Raw genomic sequence first — 22,255 nt, forward strand, 5'->3', positions numbered from 1 at the left:
TGTGTGTGTGTGTGTGTGTGTGTGTGTGTGTGTGTGTGTGTGTGTGTGTGTGTGTGTGTGTGCTGGGGTGAGCAATAGAGGATAGATAGAGGAGAGAGAGGCTTGGAATTTAAATGGTAGTTGGACTGTCCACTTCTAAAGGTCATGACCTTATGATGGGGGATGGTAATAGGTTATTCAGGAACTCTGATCCTTATCAAAGATCAGAATGCCTTCCATTCAGTCTGGAAAAGAATTCAGCAGGCCCAAGCAGACTTGGAGTCAGAATTGTACAGAGGGCAAGGGTCCTTAGGAGCCCTGCAAGTTTATTGTTAAGCTGTACAGAGGGCAAGAGTTCTTAGAGTTCTTAGTTCTGCAAACTTAAAGAAGAAATAGGCATAGTTTTTAAGGAGTTGAGGCAATTAATCAGATGTCAATTATGCTAACTAGGTGAGTAAGAGTGGCATTAGGGAGGAGTTAAGGAGTGGTCACTGCTTAAACATTATTTAGGGCACACTGTAAGGTGTGCAACCTGAGCTATTCCTGAAATTCTGGAATGACACAATACTCAATATCCCAAGAAAGCAGTAGAAAGACCTAAGGGAACACAAAAGGAACTAGTATGGCCCAAACATTCCTGCCAGAAGTGTTCAGAGCCTGGCTCTAACACAAAGTCTGAAGATCAGGAGAAAATAAAGCTAGAAGAATCAGCAAACAAACAAATAAGAATATCACCACAAAGAGCTATTATGGTGACAGGCTACATGAACCCAGAAAACAAGGAATTACTCTAAAACATCTAAAAGCAAAGCCTCAAAGAAAAACATAATTTGGGCACAGGTTCAAATTGAAGTCTTAGAAGAACTAAAGCAAGAGGTTTTGTAAGATTTATAATGATTTCATAAATGAAATTAGAGCACTACAAGAAAAGAATTAAAAAGAAATTATTGCTATGTAAGATAGAATTAGAGAATTAGCAGCTAGGCACAAGGAATATAAACTTTCCCCAAGCAACAGACTCCCTGAAAATTAAGATTAACCAAATTGAAGTCAATAAATCATGAAACAACACAACAAGAAATATTAAAACAAAGTCAAGATACTGGGAAAAAAGAGAAGAAAGTGTAAGGTAGAATAAGAAAAAATTGACCTAGAATATGGATCAAGGGGAGATTGTTTAAGAATCATTGAACAACCTGAAAGCTGTGACCAAAAGAAGGGCCTAAATTTCATACTTCAGGAAATCTTAAAAGAAAACTGCTCTGGTCTCTTAGAATCAGAGGGCAATGCAAAAATAGAATTCATCAGTTTACTTCCTGAAAGAAAGTCCAAAATGAAAATTTCTAGGAACATTATAGACAAAATCCAGAGCTTCCAGGTCAAAGGAAAAAAAAAACTGCATTCAACCTGAAAGAAATAATTCAAGCAGCAAAGAACCATAGTCAAGATCACACAAGATTTAGCAGCTACTACAATAAAAAAAAATGAAAAGCTTGGGATATGATATTCTATAAGGCAAAAAAACTAAAGGCTTACAGCTAAGCATAACTGACTCAGCAAAAATGAACATAATTGTATGGAGGAAAATAGACCTTTAATGAAATAGAGGACTTCCAGGCATTCCTGATGAAAAAGACCAGAACCGAGTAGAAACTTTGGAATCCAAACACAAGTATGAAGAGAAATTTGAAGAAACAACCATGAGAGACTAAATGGGGACGGTGATAGTAATCTAACAGGGGGAGATGATACAAGTACTCCCCTCAGAACCCTGATATTATCAGAGATAAAGTAGGAAATTTTTGACCTGAAAATTTGGTCAAAGGGGGCAAACAGGAGATGGTGGAGTAGAAGCAGGAAATTGCATGAGCTCCCACACCAAACACCTCTAATACCTGTACAATATGACTCTAAACAACTTTTAGAGCTACAGAACCCACAAAGTGACAGAGAGAAACAAATCTACTGAAGGCAGCCCAGCAGGCCCACAGGAAAGGTCCAGGCCCACCAGCCTGGGAGCCCAGCACAGTCCCATGGGACCTGCATGGTCCCAGGTCAAGGCCACCTGAACCAGCAGCCCAAACCACCCAGAGCAGACTTGAAGAGAGTGAATCACCAGCAGCTGTGGCTGCTTCCAGCCTTCTCAACCCGTAAACACCAAAGAGAAAGTAAAAGGTCAGTGGAGAACTGTGTTAGAACTGGGTGGCTGAAGACTGTGGTCTGGCCCCTGCCCCCAGTATGAGAGGTGGAGGAGGCGCAGCAGCTGCAGCTGCTGCCAGGTGGCTGCCTCTGGAACTCCTGGCCTGCAGATCTTAGGGGGACTAAGTGACCATTCAGAGGGTAATTGCTCTTGCTTTGACCTGCTTGGATCTGGGTTGCTGTCATGGCTAGTGGTCCTGGGAAGAGAAATGCCAGTGTGCCAGAGATTGTGGTGGCTGTAGAGTGGGCGCCCTGCTAAGACCTCTAACAACATTTGCAAAAACCCCAGCAGTTTGGAACATAGCTCTCTCCACTCTGGAAGTAGAGTTCTACCATGGCAAAGAGCTCAAAAGTCAAGTAACTGACTGGCAAGACGAGCAAGCAAAGGAAGCACAATCAGACCATAGAATCCTTTTTGGGGGACAAAAGGATCAAAACATGCAAAAGAAGTCAATGAAGTCAAAACTTCTGCATCAAAAGTTTCCAAGAAAAATATGAATTGATTACAGGCCATGGAGGAGCTCAAGAAGGATTTTGAAAATCAAGTAAGAGAAGTGGAGGAAAAATTGGGAAGAGAAATGAGAATGATGCAAGAAAATCATGAAAAGTAAGTCAACAGCCTGCTAAAGGAGACCCAAAAAATGCTGAAGAAAATAACAACTTAAAAAATAAATTATCTTGGGGCGGCTAGGTTTCTCAGTAAGAGCACTGGGCTCGCAGTTGGGAGGACCCAGGATCGGTTTCAGCCTCAGATACTTAACACCCACACAAAAAACTGGGCGTGTAACCTTGGGCAAGTTACTTAACCTCAATTGCTTTAAAAAAAAAATAGACTAATTCAAATGGCAAAAGAGGCCCAAAAAGCCAGTGAGGAGAAGAATGCCTTAAAAAGCCAAATTTCCCAGATGAAAAAGGAATTTCAAGAACTAACTGAAGAGAATAATTCCTTCAAAATTAGATTGGACCAAATGGAAGCTAATGAGTTTATGAGAAATCAAGATACTATAAAACAGATCCAAACAAATGAAAAAATAGAAGACAATATGAAATATCTCATTGGAAAAACCACTGACCTGGGAAAATAGATGCAGGAGAGATAAGTTAAAAATTATTGGACTATCTGAAAGCCATAATCAAAAAAAGAGCCTAGTAATCATCCTTCAAGAAATTCTGAAGGAAAATTGCCCTGATACGCTAGAACCAGAGGGCAAAATAGAAATAGAAAGAATTCACCTATCACCTCTTGAAAAAGATCCCAAAAAGAAAACGCCTAGGAAGATCACAGCTAGATTCCAGAACTCCCAGGTCAAGGAGAAAATATTACAAGCTGTCAGGAAGAAACAATTTGAGTATTGTGGAAACACAATCAGGATAACACAAGATCTATCAGCTTCTACATTAAGCAATCCAAGGGCTTAGAATATGATATTCTGGAGTTCAAAGGAGCTAGGATTAAAACCAAGAATCACCTACCCAGCAAAACTGAGCATAATGCTTCAGGGGAAAACATGGTCATTCAGTGAAATAGAGGACTTTCAAGTATTCTTGATGAAAAAAAACCAGAACTGAACAGGAAATTTGACATTCAAATACTAGAAGCAAGAGAAGTAAACAGGAAAAATAAACCATAAGAAACTTATTAAAATTGCACTATTTACATTCCTACATGGAAAAATTATAATTGTAACTCATGAGACTTTTCTCAGTATGAGGAGAGTTGAAGAGAATATATATGTACATATATGTATACACACATATATATGTATATATAGGAGGGTATATGTGTTTATAAATACATATGTGAGTGTGTGTATGTGTGTACATATATAGACAGAGGGCACAGTATTAGTTGAATATGAAGGGATGATATCTAAAAAATAAAATTAAGAGGTGAGAGAGGAATTTTTTGGGAGAAGGAGAAAAGAGGAGACAGATCAGGGTAAATTATCTCATATAAATGAGGCAAGAAAAAATTTAGAATGGAGGGGAAGAGCAGGAAGGTGAAAGGGTCAACCTCACTTTCACTGAATTTGGTTTAAGGAGGGAATAACATACACACTCAATTGGGTATCTTACCCTACAGGAAAGTAGGGAGGAAGGGGATAAGAAGGGAGATGATAGAATGGAGGGCAGATTGGGGGAGATGGTAGTTAGAAGCAAGCACTTTTGAAAAGGGACAGGATCCCCAGAATAAGTAGGGGGCAGAATATAATGGAGGGAAATATAGTTAGTCTTTCACAATATAACTACCATGGAAAAGTTTTGCATAACTACACATGTACAGCCTATATTGAATTGCTTATCTTCCCTGTGGGGGTGGGCGAGGAGGGATGAAGGGAAAGAATTTGGAAATCAAAGTTTTAAAAACAAATGTTAAAAAAAATTGTTTTCTACATGCAACTGGGAAATAAGATATACAGGCACTGGGGTATAGAAATCCATCTTGCCCTACTAGAAAGTTAGAGGGGAATGGGGGGGACGATATAAGAGAGAGCAGAGTGGGGGAAGGGGTATTCAGTAGGCTCACTACTTTGGGGAGGATAGGGGAAATACAGGGAGAAAATTTGTAACTCAAAATCTTGTGGAAATGAATGTTGAAAACCAAAAATAAATTTTAAAAAATAATACTGAAAGAGAAGAAAGAAAAAAGAAAAAACAAGGAATTAGGTAGGAGGGAAGAAGGAATTCAGGGAAGCAGGTCACTTTTGACTTTTTCCTCTTCCTCAGGTCCAAGAAGTTGACAGGCCATTAAGGTTCACATTAATAATATCCCCTGTCACTTTTGACCTTGTCTTAATAACCTTTTAACAGCTTTTCTGGCTTCTAGGCTCTTCTTTTCTAAGTCATCTTTTGGTGCTGCCAGAACATTCTAGACAGTACAGATTTGATGCTGTCATTGCTCTATCCCATCTTCAAGTGGCACTCCATGCTTACAGAATAAAATACAAATTTTCAGCCTAGTATTGAAAGCCCTCCTGATCTGATTCCAGCCTACCTTTCTCCAATCCTGTATTCTTAGCTATCAAAAGTCTCTCTTCTTGATATTCCACAATGAATTAAAAGTTAATTTGTCTATTACCATATATATGTATATATATATGCACATATAGATATATCCCCCAAATTATGTCCCTACTCACACCAGCTCTTCAGTGTCTGTCATTCACACAAACTCAAAAGATTAGTCATCCCTTACTCCTTATTTTTCCTTATTCCTCCATCTCTAGTCATACAGTGTAATGGGAATGCAAATTTGGAAGATCTTCCCTGCCCCTAGGCTAAAATGCACCTGAAGCCTGGGGAGGGAGGCTTGTTTTCAGTAGATACTTCTTGATTGGCCAGTGAGTCAATAAGGTTGTTACATTCTCTGAGCCAGAAGAAGGCTATATAAGCCCTGATGTGTAGCTTTGTTTTGGGACTCACTTTGAGAAGTGTTCTGTGATTTGATCTGAATTCTGGGAAGCCGTTGTTGAGAGTCCCCCGGCTTTGAAAAACCCAGATGTGGAAACCCAGATGTTGACTGGGTATGGATGTAATGGTTGGACAGTTTGGAAATCTGTCTACTTGATCTGTTTCTGTCTTGATAATTCCGCCTGTATGCTTTGAAGTTTGGGGTGCTGACCTTTTTCCCCTGAACAAGGTAAACGATATATGTCTGACTGATTAAAGTAAGCTTGTTAACCCATTTTGAGTTGCTTTCCTTTAACAAAGCAGATCCAAGAACCTGTATGGGCAGCAAACCCTGAGGACGTGCTTGGGGTGCTTGCTGCTACATACAGTCTTATTGAATTTTTCTTCGTAATGTCCCAGATTCACTGCTGTACTATTGCAACCCTATTAGTGTCACTGTCTCCAGTCTCTCCCTACTCCACTTTATTCAGATTAATCTTCTTAAAATACCACTTTTTATCACATAATTCCCCACTGCCTTGAGGAAATTGTCCAAAGTTCTTAACTTGACCTTCAGGTCTGTTGAATCTAACCTGCAAATTCTTTTTTTTTTTAATTTTCTGCTTTTTGGAGGGGGGAAGGTAGGGCAATTGGGGTTAAGTGACTTTTTCAAGGTCACACGGCTAGTTTTTGTGTTAAGTATCTGAGGCTGGATTTGAACTCAGGTTCTCCTAACTCCAGGGCCGGTGTTCTATTTACTGCGCACCTAGCCACCCCCCCGCAAATTCTTTAACACCTTAACTACACAAACTCTCCAATTCAGATGGCTTGATCCATAAACTTTTCTCCTAACCTATGCCATGTGTATTCCTGCCTCTGCTAGAGGTAAAGGAAGAAAGATAAAGCAAGTGAAAGAGAGATGAGAAAAAGGGAGAGCACAAGGGCAAGAACATGAGGAGAGGTAGTGATAGGGAGAAATTGTACAAGGAGAAGTTATAGAGAAGGAAAGAGCACCTAATTAGTTTGAATTGTGAGCCGACAACCTAAACTAGTTTGTGAGCCTTGGGAAGGCAGAGGCCACATTATTTCTGAAATCCTTTGGGGATTTCATCAATTTCAGGCACACAATTATTATTGCTTGATATACACCCATTTTCCTCATAATTACAAAATTGTTGGAATCTTCCAGTTAACTCTATTTTTTCTCCACTCTTTTCCATGGTCTAAGGAATAGAACCCTAGAATATAAGAACTAGAGAGAACCTGAGGCATCACTGACTCTATTTCACTTCACAAAGGAGGCAATAGAGATGAAGAGAAGAAATTATTTTCCCAGAGACCTCCCAGGATTCTCTGCTGTCAGATATAACATATAATACATGCTGTCAGATAAAAACATATAATATATGATTTTAAGAAACTCTACCTCTTAATGAAATTCATGAATATTTACAAAAATATAAATTTTCCAGATTAACAGAATAGGAAGTAGAATCCCTAAATAACCTTATCCTAGAAAAAAAAAAAAGTTGGAACAAGCTATAAATGAACTTCCTAGGGGAAAAACCCCCTACCTAGATAGATTTACAAATGAATTTTATCAAATAATAAAAAAATAATTTTAATAATGCATAAACTGTTGGAAAAAGTAGAGAAAACAGTTCTATCAAACTCTTTCTATGACAGAAGTGTAATATTGATACCTAAACAGAGGGAAAGTCAAAAGAAAGAAAGAAAATCATAGACCAATAGCCCTAAAGAGTACTGATTCAAAAAATTTATTAGCAGAGAGATTATAGCAACATATCACAAAAATCACACCCTATGACCTGGCTGGATTAATACCAGAAATGGTTCAATATTAACAAAATTATAAACATGATTAACTATTATAATTATAAACATAATTAACTATGTATAATATATTAACTGTATAATTATATATAAGTAACTATATTTTTTATGAATATAATTAATAACAAAACAACAAATTTATGTCTATTTCAGCAGTTGTAGAAAAAGCATTTGACAAAATATAAGACCTATTCCTGCTTAAGAACAAAACAAAGCAAAAGTAGAAACAATAGGAATAAATGGAGCTTTCCTTAAAATGATAAGTAATTATCTATCTAAAACCAAGAACAAGCATGATCTGTAATGAAGATAAGCTAGAAGCCTTTTCAGGAAGATCAGGGTGAAGTAAGAATGTACATTAATACCACAGCTATTCAGTGTTGTACTAGCAATGCTAGCCATAGCAATAAGACAAGAATGAGAAGTTAAAAGAATTAAGCATAGGCAAAGAGGAAACAAAAGTATCACTTTTTTCTTTTTTAAAGAATATGACATGAACATAGAGTAAGATAATACAGGCAAGAGAGTGAAGTGAGGCAAAGGAGAAAGTAGACATTATGTCATTGTATATCTCAGAAGGCAGGGAGAATTAATAATTTGGAGTATTTGAGAAAGCTTTCTGAAGAGGCAGCATGAGTGTCAACTCATTGAAGCTTCCACTATAAGGCAGAATTGAGGAGGAAGTATATTTTAGGCAGGGGAGTTATCTTTTGCAAAAAAGTATCAGTTTTTGCAGATGATAATTACTTAGAGAATACTAGAGATTCAACTGAAAAAGTAAAATAAACAGAATTGTAGGATATAAAATAAAACTACAGAAATAGTAAGCATTTCTGTATATTGCCAACAAAACCTAACAGGAACAGATAGAAAGAGTAATTCTGCTTAAACTAGCTATAGACAGTATAAAATACTTGGGAGTCTACCTGCCAAAACACACACAGTAACTATATGACTGCATTTATAAAACACTCTTCACACAAAGACAGATCTAAATAATTAGAGAAATATTAATTGCTTGTGGGTAAGTCAAGTTAAAATAGTAAAATTCATACCACTTCCTAAATAAGTTTACTTATTCAGTGATAATACAATGAGTCTACCAAAGAATTACTTTTTAGAGCTGGAAAAAATAATAACAAAAATAAATCTGGAAGAAGAGAAAGTAGAGAATATTAAAAGAATCCCTAAAAAAGAATAGGCGGGAAGGGGACCTAACAGTACCAGATCTCAAACTAACTCTAACTAACCCACATCTATAATCATCATAACCATTAGGTACTAGGTAAGAAACAGAGAGGTTGATCAATGGAAATCTATATACAGAAGCAAATGAGCACAATAACCTAATGTTTGATAATCCTAAAGAACCCAGCTATTGGACAATAACTCGTTCACTATTTGACAAAAACTGTTGGAAAAACCAAAAAGCCATCTGGCAGAAACTAGGCATAGACCAGCAGTTCACATTATATACCAAGATAAGCTCAAAAAAGCTTTGTGATTTAGACATAAAGCAGGAAATCATAAGCAAATTAGTGGAGCATGAAAGAAATTACCCATCAGATCTATGGATGGTGGGAGAATTTGTAGGAGGGGACTCTGGGAAGATGGTGGAGTAGGTCAGAAAATTCCAAACAACTCCCCCAATAAACAAGACAAAAAAGCATCTCAGGTGAGATGTAGTGAATGTAGAGCAGTGAAATAAACAAGAGTTGGGGCAGAGCAGCAGTCTTCCTAGGACCACTGGAGAAGACCTGAGGAAAGGCCCTAGGATGGAGGTTCAGCCTGAGTGAAATGCAAACACTTCTAGGCTGTCTTCACTGAAACAGCATATAAAAAGCCCTGGTCACAGCTGGGTTGGAAGGTAACCTCAGCCTCACCCATGGGAATTCTCACTTCACAGACAGTGTGCATGTAGGGCGGGTGTCAAACATCTGAACAGGAGAAGACCCTCTGCTTCCAAGGGACGCCAGGACCAGCTGTGCTGCCAAGATATGGGTCCTGGGCTATGACTGAAGGTGAGAAGGAACCAGCACATACCCAGTTAGGGCAGAAGCAGTGGGGTGGAATGCTCCCGACTGTGGGCATTTACATGAGAGCTGAATTCTTGGTTTCTGTTCTAGGCAGGGGAGGGGAGAACTGAAGGTTACAGCCACTGGAGGCTCCTCAGGGAGCAAGAGTATTTCCAGTATAGTATGTCCTAACTGTGGCTTAGAGGGGGAAAGGAAGGCTGAGGCTGGGCCTTGGACAAAGCTCAAAAAGCAACAGTAAGAAGGACCTGAGGCCAGAGGCACCACCACCCACATCCCAAGACTAGAGGTGATTATAATAAAAAGATGCTAAAAATTAAAACAAAACAAAATAAGAATGAGCAGGCAAAGGAGAAAGAACCTAACCATAGATAGCTCCTATGGGAATAGAGAAGACCAGGATTCCTTTTCAGAGGATACTGAAACAGAAAAAAGCCTCTCCTATCCCAAAGATTAACATCAAGTGGTCACCTACCCAAGAAGAGAAGAACTTTAAAAAGACTTTAAAAGCCCTGGACACACCTACCCAAGAAGAGAAGAACTTTTAAAAGACTTTAAAAGCCCTGGACACATTTGATTTGAGGATTGAGGAAAAATTAGAAAAAAAAAAAGAACTATCTAAGGAAAACCAAGAAAATTATAAAAAGAAAGTCAACCAATTGGAAAAGGAAATCCAGAATCTTAAGGAAGAAAAACAACTCCTTGAAAAGTAGAATTGGGTAAGGGGAGCAAAAGACATTATAAGAGACCAAGAAGTAATAAAACAAAATGAAAAGGTGGAAAAAATAGAAGAAAAGGTGAACCATCTTATAAGAAAAACAACTGAACTGGAAAACAGATCAAGAAGAGAAAACATAAGAATAATCAGACAACCTGAAAGCTATGGTTTTAAAAAAGAATTAATGCAAGAAATAATTAAAGAAAATTGCCCTGAAGTTTTAGAACAAAGGGGGGGAAATAGAAAGAAAAAATCCAACAATCACCACCTGAAAGAGATCCCAGGATGAAAACCTACAGGAATATCATAGCCAAACTCCAAAACCCCCATGTGAAGGAGAAAACATTACAAGCAACAAGAAAAAACAACTCAAGTACTGTGGAGTCACAATTAGAATTATACAAGACCTAGCAGCTGCTACACTAAAAGACCATGGGTCTTTGGAACACTATATATCAAAGAACAAAAGAACTGGGGTTGCAGCCAAAAATAACTTGCCCAGCAAAGTTAAGTATAATCCTGAATGAAAAAAAAAGTGGACATGTCAATGAATTGATAGACTTTTAGGATTTTGTCGCAATAAATAAATAAAAAAACAAATAAATAAATAAAATTAGGAGTTGGTATTATGAAAAAAATCAACAAAATTGATAAACCATTGGTTAATATGATTTTTAAAAAGAGAGAAGAAAACCAAATTACTAACATCACAAATGAAAAGGATGACTATATGACTAAAAAAGGTGAAAGTAAATCAATTATAAGTAGTTATTTTGCCCAGTTATATGCCAATAAATTTAACAGCTTAACTGAAATGGAAGAATATTTACAAAAATACAAATTGCCCAGATTAGAAGAGGAAGTAGAATACCTAAATAGACCTAGTTTAGAAAAAGCAATTGAACAGGCCATAAATTAGTTTCCTAAGAAAAATCACCAGGACCAGAGGGGTTTACAAGTGAATTTTATTAAACATTTAAAACCAACTAATTCCAATCTTAAATAAATTGTTTATAATAATAGGCAAAGAACAGGTCCTACCAAACTCCTTTTATGAAACAAATATTATTTTGATACCTAGACCAGGGAAAGTAAAAACAGAAGGAAAATTATAGATTAATTTCATTAATGGAATATGGAAATATGGAAAAATATGGAATATGGAAATCCCAAATAAGATTCTAAGTAGGAGACTGCAACAATACAGTACAATGATTATACATTATGACCAAGCAGGATTCATAATAAAAAGACAGGGATGGTTTAACATAAGAAAAATTATTAACACAATTGATTATATCAACAATAAAGTAACAAAAATCATATGATAATATCAATAGATGCAGAAAAAGCATTTGTTAAAGTATAACACTCATTTCTATTAAAAACACTTGAAAGTATAGGCACAAATGGACTTTTCCTAAAGAAGCATTTACCTAAAACCATTAGCAAGAATTATTTGTGGTGGGGATAAGCCAAAAACCTTTCCAGTAAGATCAGGTGTGAAAGAAGGATGCCCACTGTCACCAATATTATTCAGTATTGTATTGGAAATCTTAATAATAGCAACAAGAGAAGAAAAAAAAATAGAAGGAATCAAAATAGGGAATGAGGTAATAAAACCATTTCTTTTTGCAGATGATATACTTGGAAGATACTAAAGACTCAACTAAAAAGTTAATTGAAATAATAATTTCAGCCAAATAGTAGGATATAAATTAGGATGTAAAGTAAAACTGCATAAATCATCAGCATTCCTATATATTACCAACAGGATCCTGAAGGAAGAGATAGCTAGAGATATCACATTTAAAATAACTCTAGACAGTATAAAACACCTGGGAATACACCTACCAAAATAAACCCAGGATCTATATGAACAAAACCATAAAAAAAACTTTGTACCGGTACTCAAATAAAATCAGATTTAAATAAATGGAGAAATATAAATTGTTCATGGGAAGGTAGGACCAATATAATACAAATGACAATTTTACCAAAATTAATCTATATATTTAATTCTATCACAATTAAAATACCTAAAAATTATTTTATGGAACTAGAAAAAAAAATAACAAACTTCATTTGAGAGAACAACATATACATTTAGAAGGGTATAAAAGTCTTCTAAAATTTTAAAGAAACAACAGGGTGAGGGAACAGGATACGGGTGGAGTATAGAAGGGTGTATAGATTAATGGCAATAGTTTAAAAAGAGAACAATATATCTAAAAGGGTATAAAAGTCTAAATTCAGAAAGAAATAGGGCAGAGCGATAGGGTTGGGGGAGAGGATAAAGGAGAGATTTTTGGATGTGGGGTAGGTTAAGGAATAGGAGGGCAAAGTAGCAAGTAGAAGTAAAGCAGAGGAGTGAGGAAGAATAGGAATAGGGTAAGAAGTCTAGTAAGGAAAAATAGGAAGGAGGAAAATATACAACAAGTAATTATAGTTTATAATGTGAATGGGATGAATTTGATAGCAGATTAAAAATTTGAATTCAACAATATTTTGCATTGAAGAAATGCTATAAAAATAAGAGATACACACAAACATAAAATAAAGATTAGGAACAGTGTTTATCATGTAAGAAAGGCAGGGGTGGTCATCATGATCTCAGATAAAGTCAAAGTTAAAACAGATTTAATAAAAAGAGAAAAATAGAGAAACTACATTATGCTCAGACGTATTATTCAGTATTGTTTTGGACTATTTAAAATAACTAGACAGTATAAGAAGAGACTATACTTGCCAGAACAGACACAGGAACTATATGAATATAAACACAAAACACCTTTTATATAAATAAAACTTGATCTAAATAATTGAAGTAATATTTTTTGTTCATGGATAGGCAAAGCCAATATAATTAAAAAAATGGACACGTTTACCCTAACTACTCTATTTATGTAATGCCATCCCAATTAAATTACTAAAAAATTATCTTTTTTAGTTAGAAAAAATAACAACAGGGTTCATTTGGAAAATCAGAGGGTCAGGAATTTCAAGAAAACCAGGGGGGAAAAATGTGAAGGAACCAGATTCAGTATTATTAGACCATAAACCATATTATGAGGGAAGATGAGATCATTGTTGAAGTGTAAAATGGATAATTTTGAATATTTTAACTTAAAATTTTCTCGTATAAATAAAACCTATACAGCCAAGAATAGAAGGAATGCAACAAATTGGGGGAAAACTTTCATAGACAATCTCTCAGGTAGTATGTGATTAGATTGGAATATTGCTGTGAGGTAGGAAATGATGAAGTGATTTAGAAAAACATGGAAAGACTTGGACATATGAAAAAGGATGCTATCTACTTTCAGAGAAACTGATGAAAAATGGACAAAAGCATAGTACAGTCTTACATATATGTGTATGAATGTATATGTGTATTGATATATATGTATATTTATGTGTGTATCTATATCTGCCTTCTTGGGAGGTGAAAATAAAGTAAAAAGTACACAGCAGAGGACAAAACCTACAAAGAAGCAAAGAAAAGCTGGACAGTTTTGAAAACAAAGTGTAGTATTTATTATATAAGTTTTCTTGAAAAAGATATTTATTGCTTTTAAATTGAATCCTCTTTATGTTCTGCTGTGTACATGGCAATGTTTTTCTCTTTTCTTATTTTGTATTTAAGTTTAAAATAAATTTTAAAACTTAAAAAAAATCATCTGGAAAAACAAAAAATCAAGAGCAAGAGTGGAGCACCTGCAGCCTCAAGGCCACATGTGGCCCTTTAGGTCCTCAAGTGCAACCCTTTGAGTCCAAGTTTTAGAGAAAAACTTGTTCTTTTTTTTTCTTTTTGGAGGGGGGAAGGCAAGGCAATTAGGGTTAAGTGACTTGCCCAAGGTCACACAGCTAGTAAGTGTTAAGTGTCTGAGGTTGGATTTGAACTCAGGTCCTCCTGACTCCAGGGTAAGTGTTCTATTCACTGAACCACCTAGCCACCCAGAAAACAACTTGCTCTTGGACTCAGTCAAAGAGAAGTAGTTGAGGATCTAGAGGGCCACATGTGGCCTCAAGGCCACCAGTTCCCCATCCCTGGTCAAGAATATCAAAGGAACTAATGGAAAAAAAATTAAAGGAAGGAGGTTTAGTAGTACCAGATCTTAAACTATATTATAAGGCAGTAATTATCAAAACCATCTGCTATTGGCTAAGAAATAGAAAGGCAGATCAGTGGAACAGAGTAGACATACAATCTACAACAACAAGCAAATATGTTTGACAAGTGTTAAGACTCAAGTCTTTGAGATAGGAATTCATTATTTGGTAAAAATTGTAAGGAAAGCTAGAAAGCATTCTGGCAGAAATTGGACATAGACTAATATCTTACACCATTTATCAAGATAAGGTCAAAATGAATACATGACCTAGATATAAAGGGAGATATTATAAGAAAATGTGAAGAATATGGAACATTATGGATAAGTGAACAATTTATGAGCAAACAAGAGATAGAGAATGTTGTGAGATATAAAATGGATTATTTTGATTACAAATAAAACAAATGTAGCCAAGTTTAGCAGGAAAGCAAAAACTGGGAAAAATCTTTATAGACTTCCTCAGATAGAGGTCTCATATCTCAAATATATAAAGAACTTTGTCAAATCTATAAGAATGTAAATCATTCCCCAATTGATTAATGGTCAAAGGATATGAACAGGCTGTTTTCTGATGAAGAAATCAAAACAATTTATAGTCACATGAAAATATGCTCTAAATATTTATTGATTAGAGAAATACAAATTAAAACAACCTTGAGATATCATATTACACCTATTAGATTGGCTAACACAATAGCAGGGAGAAGTGACAAATGTTGGAGGGGATGTGGAAAAATTGGATTCTTAATTCATTGTTGGTGTATCTGTAAGCCGATCTAAACATTTTAGAGAGAGATTTGGAATTATGCCCAAAGACTTGTTAAACTGCCTATACCCTTCTAACCCAACAATACCACTATTAGGCCTGTTTCCCAATAGGACAGGAAAAGTGGAAAAGAACCTACATGTTCTAAATATAATTATAGTAGCTCTCTTTGTGGTGGCAAAGAACTGGAAATTGCAGGTATGCCCGTCAGTTGGGGAATGGCAACAAATCATGGTATATGTTCATGATGGAACATTACCCTGCTATAAGAAATGATGAGCTCAATGATTTTAGAAAAGCATGGAAAGACCTCCACAAAATAATGAAAAGTGAAATGAGCAGAACCAAGAGAACATTGTATATAGTAATAGCAATATTGTTTTGAGAACAACTTTGAGCAACCAAGTCATTCCGGCTATTATAAATACCCAAATTAGCTGCAAAGATCCTAGGAAGGAAGATGCTGCTTGAATCCAGAAAGGAATAATTGCTATGGTGTAGAAAATTACGAGCTGATTGCTTTAGAAAAACATGGAAAGACATGGACATATGAAGGAAGATGCTATACACCTTCAGAGAAACAGATGCTAGGAGAAAAGAAGCATAGTATGGTCTCACACATATGTGTATATATGTTTATAGACATCTATATGTCCATGGTTAATTGTAGCTTTCTTTACGGCAGGAAGAGGGGAAGGGGGGGGGAAATAAAGTTAAAAGGGTACAGCAGAGAACAGAAGAAAACCAACAAAGAAGCAAAGAAAAGCTGGACAGCTTTGAAAACAATGCATAGAATTTATTATATAAGTTTTCTTGAAATGGTAATTTATTGTTTTATGTTGAATCAACTCTTATGGCCTGCTATGTACACAGCAATTTTTTCTTCTCCCATTTTGTATTTAAGTGTAAAATTTAAAAATCACACAAAAATTTGTGAACAAATGAGAGGGTGGATCACAGGAGGTAAGATATATTATTTTGATTATGTAAAATTAAAAAAAAATTGTACAAAAAACCCAACGCAATTAAAATTAGAAGAAAAACAAAAAAAATAGGGGGAAGAGGTCTTTGCAGTAAGTTTCTCTAATAACATCTCATTTCTGATATATGTGTGTGTATATATATCTGTCTGTCTGTCTATCATCTATCTATTTATGTATGCCTGAGTCAAATTTATAAGAATCATTCCCTAATTAATAAATGGTCAAAGGATATGAAGAAGCAATTTTCAGAGGAAAAAACTTAAGTTATCAATAGCCATATATAAAAAGATGCTCCAAATCACTAATAGTTAGAGAATTACTAATTAAAACAACTCTGAGATTACCTCACCCCTATCAGATTGGTTAAGATTATCAAAAAGGAAAATGACAAATGCTAGAGAGGGTTGTGAAAATAGATAACACTAATGCATTCTGGGTGGAGATATGAACTACTCCATCGATTCCAGAAAGCAATACAGAACTATGTCCAAATGGTATGAAACTGTACATACCTTTTGACCTAGTAATATGTATAGTGGGTCTGTACTGAAAGAGGTAATATCACCTCTTTTTATGATGACAAAGAATTGGAAAATGAGTAGATGCCTGTCAATGGGAGAATGTCTGAACAATATATGAACTATGAATTTGATAGAATAATATTGCACTATAAGAAATCATGAAAGTTTCAGAGAAACCTGGGAAGACATGTGAACTGATTCAAAGAGAAATGAGTAGAATCAGGAGAACAATTTAGACAGTAACAGAAATATTACAATCAATTCTGAAAGACTTAACATAATTATCCATTTCAATTCCTATGAACTCACAATGAAATGTTATTTACCTTTAGATAGAGAAAAATCATGGGTTCAGAGTACAGATTGAGGCAAATTTTCTTTTATGCAAAAAATGTTTTTGAACATGGCTAATGCAGAAGGCTTTACATGGTTATACATATCTGGAGAGGTTTAGTTTATACATATGCTGGGTTTAGTTGTTCTTCTCTATAGGGGGAGAAGTAGGAGGAAGAGGAAAAGAATTTGGAACTCAAAAAAAGCTTGAAGTAAAAAATAGAAAACCTAACTGAACATTCACTTCTAATTGGATTTGGCTTCAGGAAACCAGAGGCAATCCCTTCCCTTAGGTTCACAAGGGTGAGATATGAAAGATATGAAAGCTGTAGGCTCAGGTGAAACCTTGAAAATGGGAGTGCCCTGGGAGGCACCTCATGGTGGCTACAGCAAACACCTCAGCCACCAAATGGGTCTTCAGCAGATGTGCTTGCAGCTCATGCAGCTGGAAATCAGAATTTCTGACCCAGGCCTTGGCCAGGAGCCAAGTGAGGGAGGGATCTGAGGGCAGGAAGAGTGGTGGGTCTGGAGAGCTAGAGCAGGGAGGCTGGAGCTGGAGGACAAAAGAATCAATACAATCATGGCCCTAGAACTGGAAGGGACCTCAGATGCCCACGGAAGGTCAGACAGGTAGTGAGTGTGAACCCAGGGCCTCTATTCCCGTCACAGCTCGTTTTATTGAACTCCATGGGGAGGGCATTAGATCCCTGGATCTTTGAAAGGAAGAAGGGTTGATGAGGCAGAGAAGAGAGTGAGAGATCTTTGTCCCAGGAAATAGATTGGTGGGGAGGCAATGGGGTGGAGGAAGGATGAATAAGGGAGCTGAGTAGAAGGATGCCTGGGTTCCCTTACCTGGATGGCCATGGGTAGCAGCTTCCCATCAGGCTCCATCTTTAACATAACTAGGGGGGCAGCCAGATGTTGCCTCTCTCCCTGGATCACATTGGCCTGGATTCCAGCCAGCAGGGAAAAATCAGCTTCAAACAGGCAGCCCTCCTAGGGGATATACTAATGCTATATTAGGTTCAAAGCTTAATGTGGAACAACAATTTTAATACCAGGGACAGTCAAAGGATCAGCATAAAGGACTAAAAGAGAAGTCCAGATTCTTAAGTAGATGCAGACCCACAGAATATGAAACCTGGAAGATACCTTGGAGGTCATCTAGTACAACCCCTCACTTTACAGTGGAGGAAACGGAGGCCCAAAGAAGTGGAATGACTTGTCCAGGGTCACACAGCTACTAAAGCAAAGCAGAGGTTACCAATCAAGTCTTCAGCCTCCAGAGCCCTTTTCATTCACACTAAACTGAAACAGATCAAAGGTCCCTTTGTTTGGATGATAATTCTCCTCTCTCTTCTAATCTCCTGTACCCAGTCTAAACTCCCAAACTTCTATCTGTCCCTCCCCAAGTGATCTTCTACCATCTCCCTTCTTTTCTCACTTCTCACCCAGTTTCTTTTCCCTCCTCTCAACCTCTTCCAAACTCCCAAGCCATACCCTCCTAACTACTCTAGGAAACTCTTTAAGTCATTTTCTCTCTTAACTCCCTTCTCTCTCTCTTTCCTTGTGTCCTGAGACCCCATACTAAGATCCATATAGAGAGTCTGCATCACTTTGCTAATCTGCCCTGTCTCCATCTGTTTCCTCTTTTTCTGTCTTGTTTACCTGATTATACTCCAGGTTCACCACAGGAAGAACAATAGGCTCATTTTGCTCTTTTGCCCTCCTCTTTGTTTCACACATCCACAAGATTCCCCCAAAATGAGGCTCTGCATGAAGCTTGGGGCTTGAATTACTTCTGCTGACCCTTCCAGTTGTGCTCTCTTGATAGATCAGTGTTTTAGGGGTTTTTTTTTTTGCTTTTTGGAAGGGGGAGGGTAGGGCAATTGGGATTAAGTGACTTGCCCAAGGTCACACCGCTAGTGTGTGTGTGTGTGTGTGTGTGTGTGTGTGTGTGTGTGTGTGTGAAATGTCTGAGGCCGAATCCGAACCCAGGTCCTCCTGACTCCAGGGCTGGTACTCTCCTCACTGTGCCACCTAGCCACCCCTCAATCAGTGTTTTTACAGGGTCTGGTTAGGGTTCCTCCATTCTTCAAATCAAGTTGTCCTTATGTAGTTTCACCCTATTCCTTTCTCTAAATCTCAAGCATTGTTCTGGGTAGGTGTATATAGAAAATAACATAACTTGATCCCTAGGATTCCATGTTGTCAGAAAGATGCCAAGGAAGAAGAAAAGATTGGAGAAGAGAGAACAAGAGGAAAGGGCTACCTTGAGTTTTCTTTCTAGCTGGGCCTGAAGACCCTCTGTCCCTGGAGGGATCACAAGCCGAATGGGGAGTGAGGTGGACCTTCTCAGCAGTGTGGGGTTGACACCATTGAGAAACTGGTAGCCAAAAAAATCATCATCCTTCCAGGACTGGCGCACCCTCTCTGGGAGCAGAAGGCAGAGATCACAGCACCCCAAGGGCTTCTATGCTCAGACTCTCATCAGGGTCCCAAGCATTTGAGCCCCCCACCCTCAGAGGCCCGGGACCCCCTCAGGAAAGAGGCCTAAAGTGAGTCACCTTTAGGGACGTTTCTGGATAAGATAGTCAGTGGAAAGACAGCAGTGATAGAATATTCAGGGGAAGTTGGGTGCTATAGATATGGGGAAGGGAAACACAGAATTGCCATAGATGGGTCACTGGAGAGGATGGGACTGGATTGGAAGATTACTGGACTGTTACTGACTGGCCAGGGCACTCTTGTTGCCCCAGAAGATTTGGTCAAAATCTTCCAAGCTATTCCAGGAGCTCAGAAGGGTGTACAGACGTTTAAGAGCAATATCCATCACTCTAGGATAAAGAGCAAAGGAATTAAGTGGAGAATTGGATGTTTGAATATTTCTCTGCCCACCTGCAACCCCTGTATCTGCCGTTGTGCCTAGGAGCTCCCACCCCAGTCCTCAAGTTTTGCCTCTGGTCTCATTCCTACCCTGCAATCCGTGTCCCCTCAAAGTCAATCTTCTTCTCCTCATGGAATCTCACATCCAGGGGCAGGTCTTCTGCTGATGCTGCAGCCACTGACAAGGGTAACCCTTTCTTCCACGTGGCCCAGCTGGAGGTCCATGGAATCAGAAGTTAAAAAATAGGTCAGTGGTGTGTTAAAAATCAAGGGTCAGTGAAGGTTAGAGGCCACCAAAGGGTCATGGGTCACAATGTATGTAAGGTAGGGTCCAAGAGTCAGAGCTTAAGTTACTGAGGGGTCAGAGGTCAGGGACATCACCGATAGAGTATCCTTCTCTCCTCCAGGTGCCCTGGACTTCATTTCTTATCATCCAAGCTGGGGAGGCATGGGAATAAGGTCTCACTTAGCTGCTCTATCTCCATGTATGTGCTCCCCCATGTATGTGACCCCAGCTCACTAATTTCCTGAGTCTTAGTTCCATTCTCTGTTCCTCTCTGCTTCCGTGTCAAGCCCATCCCCCATCCCTTTTCTTACTTGCTGCCCAGTTACCTTTTAGATACTATCAGAGATGCCTGGGTGGGGTAGTAGGAATGATTTCAATTAAATAAATATGTCAATGTTTCTTCAAGTTCTTGAAAAGTATATATCTTTTTCTCTTTTTTTTTTGGAGGCAGTTGTGGTTAAGTGACTGGCCCAGGTGGCAGGCTTCCAATCCCCATCTTACCACTTCCCCAGTTCTGGATGCCACTTTTTCTCATGTCCTCAGTCTTATTCTGATTTGTCACGTAACTTCTTCCAGATCTGCTTTTTTTGGGCCTTCCCTTCCTTATGTCCTCTGCCTTCTTTCTCATCCTTTCCTCAGCCACTCCCTTCTATTCTTTCACTTTAACCCCAACAACACTCCCCCTTCTTTGGGCAAGTTACCTTCCTTCAATAAGCCTCAGTTTCTTTTTCTTCAAAATGAGGGTATTAATTGGGATAACTCCTAGGCTCCCTACCATCCCTGAGTCCTCTGCCCTTTCCTTGCCCCTGACTCCACCCTTCTCACCAATGGCCTCAGACAGGAAACACTATATCTCCTCCATGCTCTGCTCAAAGACCCAAACAGGTATGTGGTTGCAGAACCAGGCATCCTTCAGCAGAAGGTGGATTTTAGGGGCGGCTAGGTGGCACAGTGAGTAAAAGCAGTGGCCCCCGAGTCAGGAGGACCCGAGTTTGGTTCCGGCCTGAGACACTTAACACCCACACAAAAAAGCTAGCCATGTAACCTTGGGCAAGTTACTTAGCCCCAACTGCCCTCCAAAAGGCAAAAAAAGAAGGTGAAAAAAAAAAAAAAAGAAGGTGGATTTTACGAAGCTTCACAAACAGGAGGGGACCCAGGTCTTCTGAGATATCAAATTCAAAATCCTCCATCTAGGGTGTGGGTGGAGAAGAAGGTAGAAGAATCAGGAGGTAGAGAATTGTAATCATAATTCACAAAGTCACATATTCTTACAAATTTTATAAATGAGAAATCTGAAACTTCAGAGGTAATGTCATAAATATAGTAAGATTTGAACCTAGGTCTACTGACCTCAAGACATTCCCTCCCTGTATATGGCAGTACTGAAAAGAAGCTTTACAGGTAACTGTCTACACTGCACACAGACACAGACACACACACATACATATAGACAGACACACACACACACACACACATACAAACCCCTTTCACAGAATATCAGAGTTGGAAGGGATCTGAGGCCATCTGCTCCAACCTATACTTATACAAGAAATAATTCAACGTCATCTCCACAGAGATAGTTACACTTACACAGGGTACTATACTTAGTTATAAAAATGAAAGCGCCCTTGTCCTCAGGGAGCTTATGTTCTATTGGAGGATACAACTTGACAAGTAAAAGAAATATTTTTCTTGGCGAGAGGAGTCTAAGACAGTCTCATGTTGGAGGTGGCACTGGCTGAGCCTCAAAGCAAACTAAGGATTCTCCGACATAGGAGTTAGCCTGTCTCAAGGTACAAGAGCAGGTCCCTGTAACTTGGGTATGGGCTGGGTGCCACCTACCCAACCAGAGCTCTTCTAGCCTTTGCTTGGAGATTTCCAGTCAGGGGGAGCCCTTCTGAAGCAGCACATTGCCCATTGGGATCATGCTCATTATTAGTTTTCCCTTCTGTTAACCCTAAATTCATTTTTTTTGTTGCCACTTACATGTAGGATCTTAAGTTTCATTAGCATGCCAGCTTTGGGCCCACTCAGCAGAGCCACTGTCAGATAAGGATTTGAGGAATGAGTTTGCTGTCAGTGAGAGTATTCAAGCACAGATCATTCCTTACTCCCATGTATGACCTTGGGCTTCAATATCCTTATTTTCAAAGTGAAGGGGTTGGATTAGCCAGTCACAGTGTAAATTCATA

At 38.1% G+C, this 22,255-nt stretch overlaps 1 protein-coding gene and 1 pseudogene across 1 annotated transcript in view; both read right to left on the bottom strand.

Moving 5' to 3' along the window:
• Window positions 1-22,255, bottom strand: part of VMO1 (vitelline membrane outer layer 1 homolog) — a 181,968-nt gene that overhangs the window by 5,929 nt on the left and 153,784 nt on the right. The window lies entirely within an intron of this gene.
• On the bottom strand, window positions 17,104-21,253 carry LOC138142178 (polyunsaturated fatty acid lipoxygenase ALOX12-like; annotated as a pseudogene).

Source organism: Petaurus breviceps, unplaced genomic scaffold (assembly GCF_028583685.1).
Source record: "Petaurus breviceps papuanus isolate PSGF00001 unplaced genomic scaffold, PetGlider_PUasm1.0 90537, whole genome shotgun sequence".
In the NCBI taxonomy this organism is placed as follows: Eukaryota; Metazoa; Chordata; class Mammalia; order Diprotodontia; family Petauridae; genus Petaurus; species Petaurus breviceps.